Source organism: Pieris rapae, chromosome 4 (genome assembly GCF_905147795.1).
Source record: "Pieris rapae chromosome 4, ilPieRapa1.1, whole genome shotgun sequence".
In the NCBI taxonomy this organism is placed as follows: domain Eukaryota; kingdom Metazoa; phylum Arthropoda; class Insecta; order Lepidoptera; family Pieridae; genus Pieris; species Pieris rapae.
The window spans coordinates 3,107,407-3,120,462 of record NC_059512.1 but is presented as its reverse complement, the minus strand read 5'-3'; positions in this window follow the sequence as shown (position 1 = coordinate 3,120,462).

Genomic DNA, 13,056 nt, shown 5'->3' with positions numbered 1-13,056 from the left:
GTCTCCCTTTGTCTGTAGTATGTGCTTTAAGAAAGAGCCCAAAGAGACGAGGGCGACCTCATACTAAGCCAAACTTGCCAAATACCACAAAAGCTGTCAAGGCCCTCTAAAACCAGAATAACTAACGCCTGAACCCAAAAATTAATCCACATACTGGGATTTGTCAAATCGTGACAGTCCATCAATCTCCTATCTGCATCCCAATAACCAAACCCTACGACAATCCATTTTTGGGAACGGTTAGAATGCAATCTCTTCACTCTTTACACTCATATTTGATAATCTATATAAATAAACCAAATTAAGTAAATAAAAACATAAAAATAATATTAAAATATACATGTCCATGCTTAAAACATATCAAATAGCTTTTTAATTATACTTAAAACTGAAGTAAGTTAAAATTTTAAGATAGGATATTGGCACAGTTCAACTGTCAGTTTAATACAAAGGTCACACACCGATTCGCCTACCATGGACAGCTTGTATCGACAGGTGGCTATTACATTTCGTCGATTGGTTATTGGCACACTTTTATCAATACATATTTGAATTATGACTCCTATCTCAGATGGTCAAAAATTTATTGAGTTTGGGCGTAAAACGATCAACTAGAATTCTCTTAATTTTTACTTATGAAGTTTGACATTCAATACATTCGCTATTTTTGTATTATTCACGTATAAAATTTAGTGAGAAGGTATGTATAGTATATTGTTAAGGAAAATAAATGATCCAAAACATAAATTTGACATGATATAAACTTTATTATATGTACTTATAGTATTATTTATTTGCAACACACAAATACATATACATTATTTACAATTTTCTTAACCTATATATACATATAATAATAATAATAGTAATAGTGCTCAAATCGTACGTTTAATTTTAGTATGAAAACATGTATTTTAGCCTATAAAACAAAATTGATTTTGTCAAAAAGATTTAGAAATATGAAAAGCTTCAATAGAAATAAATGCAATTTATACAATATTTACGCTGATTTAATGGGGGCATTATTAAAATTTTATTACAACATAAATTACATTTTTCGATCGCTGACCACACGTAAAAGACATTTTTTATTTATAGGGTCTCGCCAGAGCGGGTCTGCGTATGCAATAAAATAATACACTTATTGAAAAATTGTGAAAAACGTATTTGTTCTATTGGAAGAAAGAAATATTAAGATACAAACAATTTAAGCCCTGAAAAATGTATGATTAAACATTATAATTGAAATACGCGCATTCCTGATCCATACTGCAATAAGTAGGTATAAGTATCGCAATATAGTCAGGAAAAGTTGCCAGCGTTAAATGTACAGCCACAGGCATGAAAACTTTTTAAATTTGTTTTCTTCTTAATAATTTTTATTATTACTATCTAGGTTAAGTAAATTGTAAATACTACATATTCGGTTGTTATGTTTAGTTTTTAATAAACTATATATCCCACTTCAATATTGAGATTTGATTGTATTATATCGAATTTCCATACAAAACATTTGGATCGTTTTTGCTGTACACCGGTACAAACAGAAGATATATGCCATATATAGGTTTGGATTATTTTGTATTTGTCTGGTCTGTAATAACTGCATTATAAACGCACGTCAATAGCTTTTAAGTGAAGGTAATTGTTTGTAATTATTACTAAAAAAAATCTTATGGAAGTCGACGGCTATTACTGAGGCTCACTCCATCTATTCCTTTACTTAAATTGTTTATGGTAAATAAAATAAAAGCAATATCAAATAATATTTTAGGAAAGCATCTAGTAAGTAGTTTAAAACTATGAGCGTCAGTCCTCACTTAAGATACAAAGTATTGACCATCTAATAAAGGCTGTTACATGACCTTAAAATGTTATAGTTATATATATATATATATAAACACTTTACTGAAAGCAACCAATTAGTGTTTTACAATACATGATACGAAATAATTATCCTATTACAAATTATTAGAACCATACCAGCCTACTAGTTACAGTTATCTGCCCTTTTAAAAATCAATCGTTTCATTATCATTATTTACTATGAAAACAAATGAGCTATACACAATAAATTGATGATACTTAACATTATATCGAACTATTGAGGTGTCGCTTAGTCATCAGTTGAATAACGGTAATAAATTTGGGTCAAGTACTCAGAAAGCAGTGAACTTGCAACGTTTGGTGGTTTGGTTTTGCCTTACTCACGCGTCACTCGCTAGACGTTGAACTTGCGGATTTTTAAGAATACGCTTACAAAATCAGCGAGTAGCGGACATATCTTTTAGACATGATGATAGTATTTTCTTTTATTAACATAACTATTACACATTTAAAGAAAAACACTTTTTTACGGATTAAAGTTATGTAAACTATTATTGTATTTAAATTTATAATTATTGAAACATAATTTTAAATTTAACCGACGTTTCGCGTGCTCTACAGCGTGCTGCTCATGGTGCTGCGCGTTGCTCATGGTGAGCAATTTCTGCAGAAACCATACATATTTTAGTTTAAATACAATAATACATAACTTTAATCCGTAAAAAAGTGTTTTTCTTTAAATGATGATATTATATGACGCACGCATAAGTGAGTAAAATATTTAAATTGCCCAAATTAAGTATCAATTAAGATTTAATACATTTTTATCATTTATCACAAATACACCATTTAAAACTACAATCTAGACTTATAGGTAAACTGCGCTAACTTTTAAATTCTTATAAGGCCGGCAACGCACTCTCGGGCTCTGGCATTGAGAGTGTCCATGAGCGGCGGTATCACTTAACAACAGGTGAGCCTCCTGCCCGTTTGTTCTATATAAAAAAAAAACAAAGTTTTTCTAGTCTAACCTAATTTACTAAAAAGGATATTTAACATAAGTACTTTCTTTGACAGACACTTCTTATAACACTACTAAGGAGTACTTATACATGTCCCTATTAAGGGGAAGACACTGTGTTGTGCTCAATTTTTTTACCACTTACATTGTTTAACACTTAAAACTCATTCATTAATATGAACGGCTTTGTCTTTTTCAATCTTAATCTAATTTTCATACATTATTTTATATTTATTAACGTAGACATTATATAATTACAGAATAAATTTGATAAAAAATCGTGACTCCAACATAATATCTGTACGCTATCACGCTTACTATTTTATTACGTATGTAACATGTTCATCGTAAAATTGTTTACTGTTCTTTTTTCAAATTAAAAAATGCTTATTAAATTCCTATTTAATAATATTATAAACAGTATTTTTTTTCATATCCTATGTTTCAATAAGTTTATTATTGTATAATTTACGTATATCCTTTTTTTGGCAAATGCCTTTTCTGAATCCCGCCATGTCTCTATATACCGTTCTCTGACATGTGCCTCTGTTTTCTTAACCTGGTTAATCTCACTTCTAAATTGTTCTCCTCTTTTCCATTCTTCTATTCATTACTTTCTTACTCCACAAAATTGTGTAATACTAATTACTTTGGCTTATGTGCATGTGATTACAAATTTCTGATCGCGTTCTTAGCTACCATATCCCATACCTAATACCAAAATCGAGAGTCAATGAAAGCGGGGCGAATTTGTTACTGACGGTATAATACGTCAATCAAACAATGAAGTTACCACAGATAGCTGCGTGTGCGCATACCGCTCGTCATAACATTTATAAGGAATCAGGAAAATCACTGTATGAGTATAGTGTGCCAATATTTGTAATTGCGACTAGCTCCTATACCTTTAGACTTTGGTAGACATATATAATAACGTTGATTGGCACATATACTGGAACTGCTGTCCGCATAGTTCAATCATGCCACTTGAATCCAAGTTAAACAAATACTAAGAATTATACTTAAGGAGTCTATGATTTTTCTCTAATCTGTTGAGTTCTGGGTCAAATAAACAAGAATGTTTTTTTGAGTTCCGATAAAATATTGTACTATAAGAATTCAATTAGGTGAGGATAATGTTATCAACATGTGCATTACCAAGAATTACATTAAAATATTATTGTAAACAATTAAAATCTTATTGTATGTATTGTGTACGGAAAATTGTATAACTTTTCTCAGCTAATTTGACATAAGTAAATCTCAAATATCTCTAACTGATACAGACAAACTGATAACCCATTTTTTAAGTCGGTTAAAAGTATTTTACGCACCTCCATTATTGCCATTCGTCATTGTATAAACACTATAATTTTCTCAAATTATTGTCTATCTGGGTATTCTCAGAACATTCACATTGATTCGGACAGAAAGATTAATGTTCGTACAATTTGGCTTTAGATTTAATTAATTTTACTCGATGAATAGTATCAAACGGTCAAAGCCATAAGAAATTTTGTGGCTGACATAAAGATGAGGAATTTTAGCGTAGTGGTTAAGCGTGCTCTTGAAATGAGTGAGTTTGAAACCCGGCTGTTGCAATAAATTTTGGTCGGTCGGCCCTGGGCAGCTGTCTTTATTTCACCACGCTATTCCAGCTTCTCTCGCCCCTGCAATGATGCTTTATTGCCAGGTTTGTTTTGGCCTGCCACGTTTTCTTTAGCTTTTAGGGTTCTAGTCGAGGGCATGCTTGGCAATGCGCGGAGCGTTTCAGAGCGTATGGCCCACCCATTTTCAATTCCGGCGTTTTATGAACCAATTGGCACCTGACTCCCATAGCTGAAATTACAGTATTAAAATTCAACACAACGGCTAGCTATTTAGCATTAAGAGTGTCCATGTGCAGCCGTATGTATCACTTTACACCAAGTGAGCTTCTTGCCCACTGTTCTATAAAAAAATATGTAAAAGGAGCATATGAAATAAGCTACTACTAATGCTAAACCCGGAAACCACTTATTAATAAATTCTGTCTTAAAACAGAATTATTACCTAATATCTGTCTCTTTTCATCACAGAAAAAAGCCAGTGTGACAGAAAGAGACGAAAGAGTACTTTTAGTTAACTTGCCAAAACTGACCTCGTAATCCATAAATATTGGACACAGCATGTATGTTGAGTATATGCAATTTGTAACAATTACTTTAGTACTGACAGATCGACGACCCGCTGACATCCTGCAATAGATAACGAAAATCACATTACGCATGTACAGAGTAAAACAATTGTTAATAACATTGTAAATGTAAATTTACAATTAATTTAATTTGTTTTTTTTTTGACGTTCATAAGTGTACTTATTTACCTATATGAATAAAGATATTTTTGAGTTTGAGTTTGAATTTATATGATTTATCTTTGCCTCTTTTTTTCCTTAAATCTATGGAAATTCGGAGAGATATAAATATTATTTTAAATCTGTTATTATTCTCTAATCGTGACACTTCAAACAACGCCTGGGTTTGAAAGTAAGATTGAGTGAAGAAAGTATTTCGTTTTAGAAAAAAACTATACATCTTCGTGCATATACTTCGTATTGGCTTTTGATATATAAGGACTATAGTTTGCGCTAATTATGCTTTTTGACAGCCTTTAAGAGAGTTTTTGATAAAAATTTACCTAAAATATCTATTTTATTTAAGAGTCTTAAGCGAATAATGCTAAAATATATTATTTTGCTTAATAAATATGTAAATGTTACTCCTTAGCAAATCTTTTCATAATATTTGTAACAAAAACCCAGGCAGAGCCTGTCAATCAATTCGAATTTTTAATTTTAAATCAGTGAAGCAAAGTCTGATTCGACAGGTCACAAAGATTTAGGACGACGACCATTAGTCCTGCGCGTGAGTCATACAATATTTTAAATTCTCACAGGTATAAAGCGTCAAAAGAAGATTGACGGCAAATAAAACTAGAGACTGAAGCTCAAAACGTCGAGAGATATAATATAATTCCCGCTAAAGAAGTAGTTAAATATAGAGTACCCGCATTAACCTCGATTATTTATTTATTTAAACGAAGATCGAATATGCAGAAACCATTATGTTGTCAATTAAGCGTTACCTTCTGGCATTCTTGTAATCACTTAACAGGTGAGCCTCTAGCCCATGTACCGAACCTACTTTAAGCAAAATAAAGATTCTCCTTGATTAAAGTATAGTAAATACCTATAATAATTACCTATAATAAAGTATACCTACTCCTCCCTCAAAGGCTGGTTACGCACCGACTTTTGGGTGTCCCGTAGGCTTGTTAGCCCCCGTTTATAAATAAGGAGGTTCGTTATTTATCTGATTAGAAATAAAATAATCTTCACTATATATTTTAGTTTTTAAGCAATTGGGCGGTACAACGTTCTATTATATTTTATTTTAATATTAATTAATTACCTTTTTTGATTTTATTATAAAATGATCTTTTAGTAAGGGTGTCTAACAAACGTACAGTCATAATGCAAAATCTGACCAAGTAACGCTCCAAGACCTATATATGGCAGAGGCACAGTTCATTCTAATTAGGTTTATTGTTATTGTTAAAAATCCCGTAACGTCCCAATGGGACGCATGGACGCGTGTTTGCAAGAAGATTTCTAGAACGTCTGCTACGCTATTTAACACTACAGGGACGCTTTATCGCAGACCTGATCGACAAGTTCAAGGCTTCAGATGGTTATATTTAGTGCTACTCATCACGGAACAATTACTTACTGAACAGTTTTCTTTAACGTAGTAAAACAGGTATGAATAGGCACCTAGAACACAAATTCTCTACCAATACGTCGAAAAAAGGAACTGCAAGACTTAACTGTCAGAAATAATGTTCTGTGATGGCTGATGGCTCAAGAAGACCCTTACTTGGTATCCCAATGAAAAGAAAAAACAGAGAACGCCCACCAGAAACTTGGTAAGATGGAATAAAAGGGATAGCGGGTCTGAATTGGAAATGGTCGCGAGGAATAGAGACTAGTGGAAGAATTTGAAAGAGGCGTTCACTCCGTCGGAGATGGAGTAATAGTGTAAAACATATTGACATGGACTTAGTGTAGTTTAGTGTACTCGAACAAAGGCTATTTTTATTTTTTATTAATGTTCCTTAACCTTCCTCTAATGGTATATTAATAATAATAATAAAGCCACTTTAATAATGTTAAAAAAAGAACAAATGGATGTTAATTTTAGTTATTTTATTTATCCGTTTCTTCATGTACCTTTTGGATAAAGGGTTCCTTCTGAACTTTCCATTTGGATCTGTTCTTAGCTTACTCCATCCATTTCTTCCTAAAAAGCCCATCGCTTTTGCTATCTTCCCATCTTTCCTTTTCCTGGTTTAGTTATATTTTTTATTTGATAACTACAAATATGCTTATTATTTAAAGTAATATTTTATAATTTCTAATTACTATTAGTACAAGTAGTCTGGTGACAAAAATTAAATCACAGGCTATATTAAAAATTTATTTATTAAAAATACTAAAAAAAAACATATTCTAAAACTTTATTCATGAGAGGAATATGGTTGTGACAAAATTCATCTATCGGTAGTACCCACGCTAGGGATCCCTTGGATTGTGGGTTTACAGTTATTCCGTGGTACATTTATTTAAAGAAAAAGTAATCTTAATTACATATATTCAAACAAAAGTTATATAAGACCGTATGCGTACATATTTGAATGGGTGCGTGTGCGTATAATCCACTCTGTATTTGAGAGTTTATACGTGCGCTATGTTTGTGTAAGTTGGAACCTCAGAGTCATGTCGAAATATGTGTGTGTCTGTGTATTTTAGGCATCTGCAGAATAGATAGAATCTGCATAATTAGTATTGATAACATCGCTTATTATATTATTCGTATCGTGACCTTAAAACAAATTCAACACGCCCCTGCTTTAAATGCTTACTACCGTGCAAAAGTGACAAGCAAATTACTTAGGGTTACCAAAATATAGAAAAAGAGAATATATTATACCAACTAATTTAAATAATTATGAAGCATTGGGAAGGTTGTCGTAACCTTTTTTGATCAGCTTGACTTGTATAATCTTAAAACCATATTTAGTACGGCCTACACATAATACAGCGTCTAATATTTGTTCGTTGATTAACTGCTGCCAGCGCCGCACGCTACACAGCTAAGTATTTTTTTATAACGTTGGCAGCCCTGATGCAAGCTCCCTCACGTACCTGCAACAATAGGGCACATACGACTCACGATATACAACGTGACTCAGCGATGCAGATGTAGACAATTGCATCGCCCACCCGTCCATTCAATGCGCCGCGTGTTTTATTTGTTAGAGAAATTAGCCTAACAACACTCATAGCCAGGCACTAATTTTGATAGGAGGCCCCACATTTGAGAGGCCCAAAAAATATTCAAAGAAACACTATGACAGTTTTATTTCACAGATTTTGTTAATAAGTCATATAAATGTCATCGTTCTGATACTTTTAACTTGAGATATTTTCGAGAATCTTACTTATCCTATAAATACATATATATCTTCGGGGTAATATCCGCCTAAGCAAGTCTCTGGCTAATGGTCTTGTAACGTCTTATCACGATCACGAAATAACTTTTACAAAATATACGATAGAAATTACGAATCTCTGAAAACTGAAACAAAAATCTTACAAATATTTCGTTTGTCACATGATAAACGTGACTTAATTTTTTTTCCTTTATGTTTTGTTTCGGGGCCCTGAGGCGGGGCCCTGAGGCGCGGCCCTGAGGCGGGGCCTTATATACAAACTTTGATGCACTCACGAAACACATCGGTATTGTTGAAAGGTACGATTTATTAGCTTATAAAAGTTTTTAGCCTAATCGCATTGAAATAAAAATCATAAAAGCAATTTTAAAACTTTCTGTATCGCGTGCGTGAGTGATCAATGATCATACATCACAATTTATTTCTGAAAAGCCTACGTTAATATTTAAAGAAATTTAATGTGAAAATATTTTTTTTTTATGCATAAGCAAAGATTATTACTGTTAAAGATTATAACTGTATTATATATTTAACGAAATAACTATCAACGCACTAATTACAGTTTTTTACTTCTTCCTCATCATGTGACTTTCATACGATCTTAATTTTCATTCATAGTTTCCTCAAAGCTACAAAATAAATATATAATTAGCAACTGTATAATTATATATTCATTTAATTATACTACAGTAATCCTAGATTGTATATATTATGTTAGAGGTAAGGTTATAATAAATCACATTTTTTTAAATATAGTATTTAAATTTTAATGCAAATCTTTAGTTCACATTAAGGTGACCCCTTCATCCAGATAGTTTTTGAGGCCAACAACAAAAAAGTTCGAGGAAAATGAGTCTCTTCCCAGTAGCAAATTATTGTAACTTTATTGCATTCAATTGGTTTTATTAATATGATATAAATCGAATTATTGCTTATAAAAACGGAATCACTTCCTTATTTCGGGATTCCTTTTATGAAATATATAAAGCCGGCTCCAGACTCTGGCTAGGCGCGGTTGAAGACTTCATTAGAAATATAAATGTAATTTAAATTTAATAGCTTTTTCTTTAGGTGTCCACTAAAAGTCGGCATGAATAATGTTTTTTAACTTCTATATTAAATTATGTTTTTTTTATTAATTGATAAAATTCTATGAAATCATTCATAGTTACTCAACTCCATCGTAATAAACAACGCGCACGTCTTTTTACAGTACAGTAGTTTTTAGTTTTAACAACAAAATGGGCAAGCACGAGGGTGTGGTTAATGCTCTCGCTTCACCTCCACGCATCCTTTGACTCATGCCCTAAAACCGACAAAAGGGGGCACGAGCGCACCGATCACAATCTCTCGCTCGCGTTGACTCGTACCGTGGAGAGTGTGGATGGGCAATAACATTGAAGTGCTTAAATAAAAAGGATTTTTATTGAACGATATATATTATTGTTGTTACTAAATCAGATGGGTTACGTCTTGCGTCAGTCTGTAACCTGTAAATATTCTAAGTTAATGTAGTATACAATAAGCTCAAGTTTATGTATTTCGCTTTCGTGACAATGAAGTTCCTTGATTCAATTGCTGGCAAAACAATAATTGCCTCGTTGTGTGTACTATAATAAACTCACCAGTTGTGAGGACCCGATTGAATAATACAAGAAAGCCATGACGTTACTTCAATGTTCTGTCTATAATTGATATCGGAGACCAAAGCCGGAATGCCTAAAAATTTACATGTCGAGTCTCAAAACAAAACATTTCTGTGGATCTCTGACAAGTGTTCCTCAACCATTGTTGTGCCGTGCCCTATCTTAGCAGTTGAAATTCGTATACCAATATTAGATATTTAATTTTTAAAGTTAAAAGGAATTATTGACTTAAGACACTTAAATGATAGGTTTATTTAATATAATAAAAACTAAAGTCAAATTTCAAATAATATTCATACATTTTTGAATAGCCAGTTAACAATCATATTGGCCCCCATGCAGGGGGCGTAGGCCCCGTTGGGAAACACTGCTTTGTAAGCATGCATATCACCAATAACTTGCAAACAGATTATATCAACGTGTGCCATATATTAAAATAAAATCATTCTTAATCATTAATACTTAACGTACGTCAAATTGACCTAAGGGTACTTGTAACTCACACATTGCTAATAAGTATTTTACAGAGTACTAAAGTTTTATTCCCTCCTACGAGCAGATTGAACCCAATAAAGGGACGTAACAATGCAACACGTGCTATTCCAAACCAGTGTATATGATTATTTGCACCTCTAAATTAATTATGAAAGCTGTAACTCCATCTCGTTCATTACTTTGCTCGTAAACCCGTTCATTCGCTCGTAAAGACCGGGTGAATGATTCGAAATGTTCACATTGTCATCGTACTGAGAAATGAACATAATGTGATCGAAATTAACATTATGACGGACCTATATGGAAAAGTACGATGTTGTACCGTTGGATTTAAAGTTCTAAATTCAAAATATTTCAAATGGCTTTAGTAAGGATTAAAGGATATAATTTTCATCTATTAGTAATGAAAAATATATTTTTCTTTTTTTTAATTAAAACTAAAACAACAAGCAAGGTCAATAATAAGTTTAGAAATTAGAACAATGTTTAATTTATTTTCCCTTTTCTATTAGAATTTTTACGTTTCATTCTACGTAAAGAAACCGATGGTTTCTCTAGTTGTACTAAAAACTTAGACAGCTTTCGCCGCCCACCACCACTATGTGGAACCAGCTGCCCACTCAAGTATTTCGACTCGACTTAGGGTCCTTTAAGAAAAGAGCGTAGCAACTCTTAAAAGGCCGGCATTCGAGTCCCCTGTCATTGAGAGTGTTTAGGGACTACGGTATTACTTAACATCAGGAGAGCCTCCTGCCCGCCTGCCTCCTGTAACATATAAAAAAAATATTTAGTGTATTAACTTTAGATTGTAAAACATATAAAGCAAACAAAACATATTAATCCGTACTGTTTCTATAATCAAATCGTTGCTAATCGAAAATTATTTGTTTGGAAAATATTTTTTTTTGTTTTTTTTTTAATAAAAAATTATTTGTACCTAAGTTTGTTTCACTGTCCAATATTTGTGGGGTTGAATTTTTACATGTAGAACGAAACTTTTCGGGAAAATGTATAACGGTTGAAGTGTGACTCATTGGAAATCCCCTATACCATAGAATTTTGTATAACAACCACAAAATCTACGCCACCTTTAGATGATTCAAAACGGAAATCCGTGTCCTACATACTGTATTAGTAATTGCTATAATGTTCATATAAATATATAATTACAGACTTTTTTCACTAAAAACTTGGTCACCAGTATGATCGTTGCGATTATTGATCAAAGACAATTTGGCTTTGAGTAAATTAAATTATACTAAGAAGTATTAAATAGCAATTTCTTTTTCAGGTTTAGGTTGATTGGGCTTGCCGGGATTCCTTTATTACGTCAGGTATTTTCGCCAAGATTTGAAAAAGCTGTATGTTGTCAATGCACCACTATATAAGTGTTTTTGTTTACTAACCAACCGAACATAGCAAATAATTCTAACTATACTAATACGGATATAATCTGAAATAAAGAAATTATTATTCGTACCGAGTTGCCTTAATGATTATATTAAAGTGAATTAACCTTTTCAGTAGAACCTATCCACTGCTAATCTGGATTATTTGACACCACTATCCAGATCGAACCTATGCTTGAACATATACTATATATTTTTTAATTTTAATTTAATAAATTTTAATATATATGTATTTTTTTTAATTTATTTTATATTTTAGTTAAAAGTGATTCTTAGTTACAACAACGTTACAGTGATGTCGTGAGTCATCGCGGAACCCCGTATTTAGTACAAATTAAATAGCTCCTGTAGATATATAATAGCAAATTCTTAGCTTTTCCACCAAATTCAATTACATTCCAATTATGTTTTTATCATAGTAATGATATTCGTTTCTCTGATTATGTATACAATATATAAATTTAAATAAATATTATCTCGAATTTCCGAATGATACTAATTTATAATAACTTCGAATATAATTTTCAACACTTGGTAATGTATAACTTTAGTTTTTGTCTCTTCGCTTGATTTAATTTTTTTTGACATTGAGAAGTGTACTTGTTTACGTATATGAATAAAGATTTTGAGTCTCAAACTCAAAATCTTTATTGAGTTATATATTTTGAGTTTCGTGTTTGAGTTTGATTTCCTAATATCCCGCCTTAGCAAGTCGCAAGTCGAAGCCAATTCAAATTTATTTAGGTTTTTGTAATTTTAATAATAAAAGATTTATGAAAAAACGACTATTGTGCCCTTTGCCCCCTGAACACGGACATAGAAATAACAAATACGTTTAAAATCACTTGGTATTGGTTTCCTAATTTAAGAAAAACATTCTTGTATCATTCACTGGCGCCAATACTCTCTCATCAGTATTCTGACAACGTTTGAAGGAGGAAGTGGCACGGAATGACAGTTAGTTTAAACTTACTAGCATACGGACCACACAAGTCAGGTAGGTTCAGAGTTCACAGGCTCATACTCACATAACGGGCGGATTTGACTTGAGTGTACAAGGGATGAGGTTGTGCGTTTGAGCCCCGCCCGGTTCTCCATTTTATTT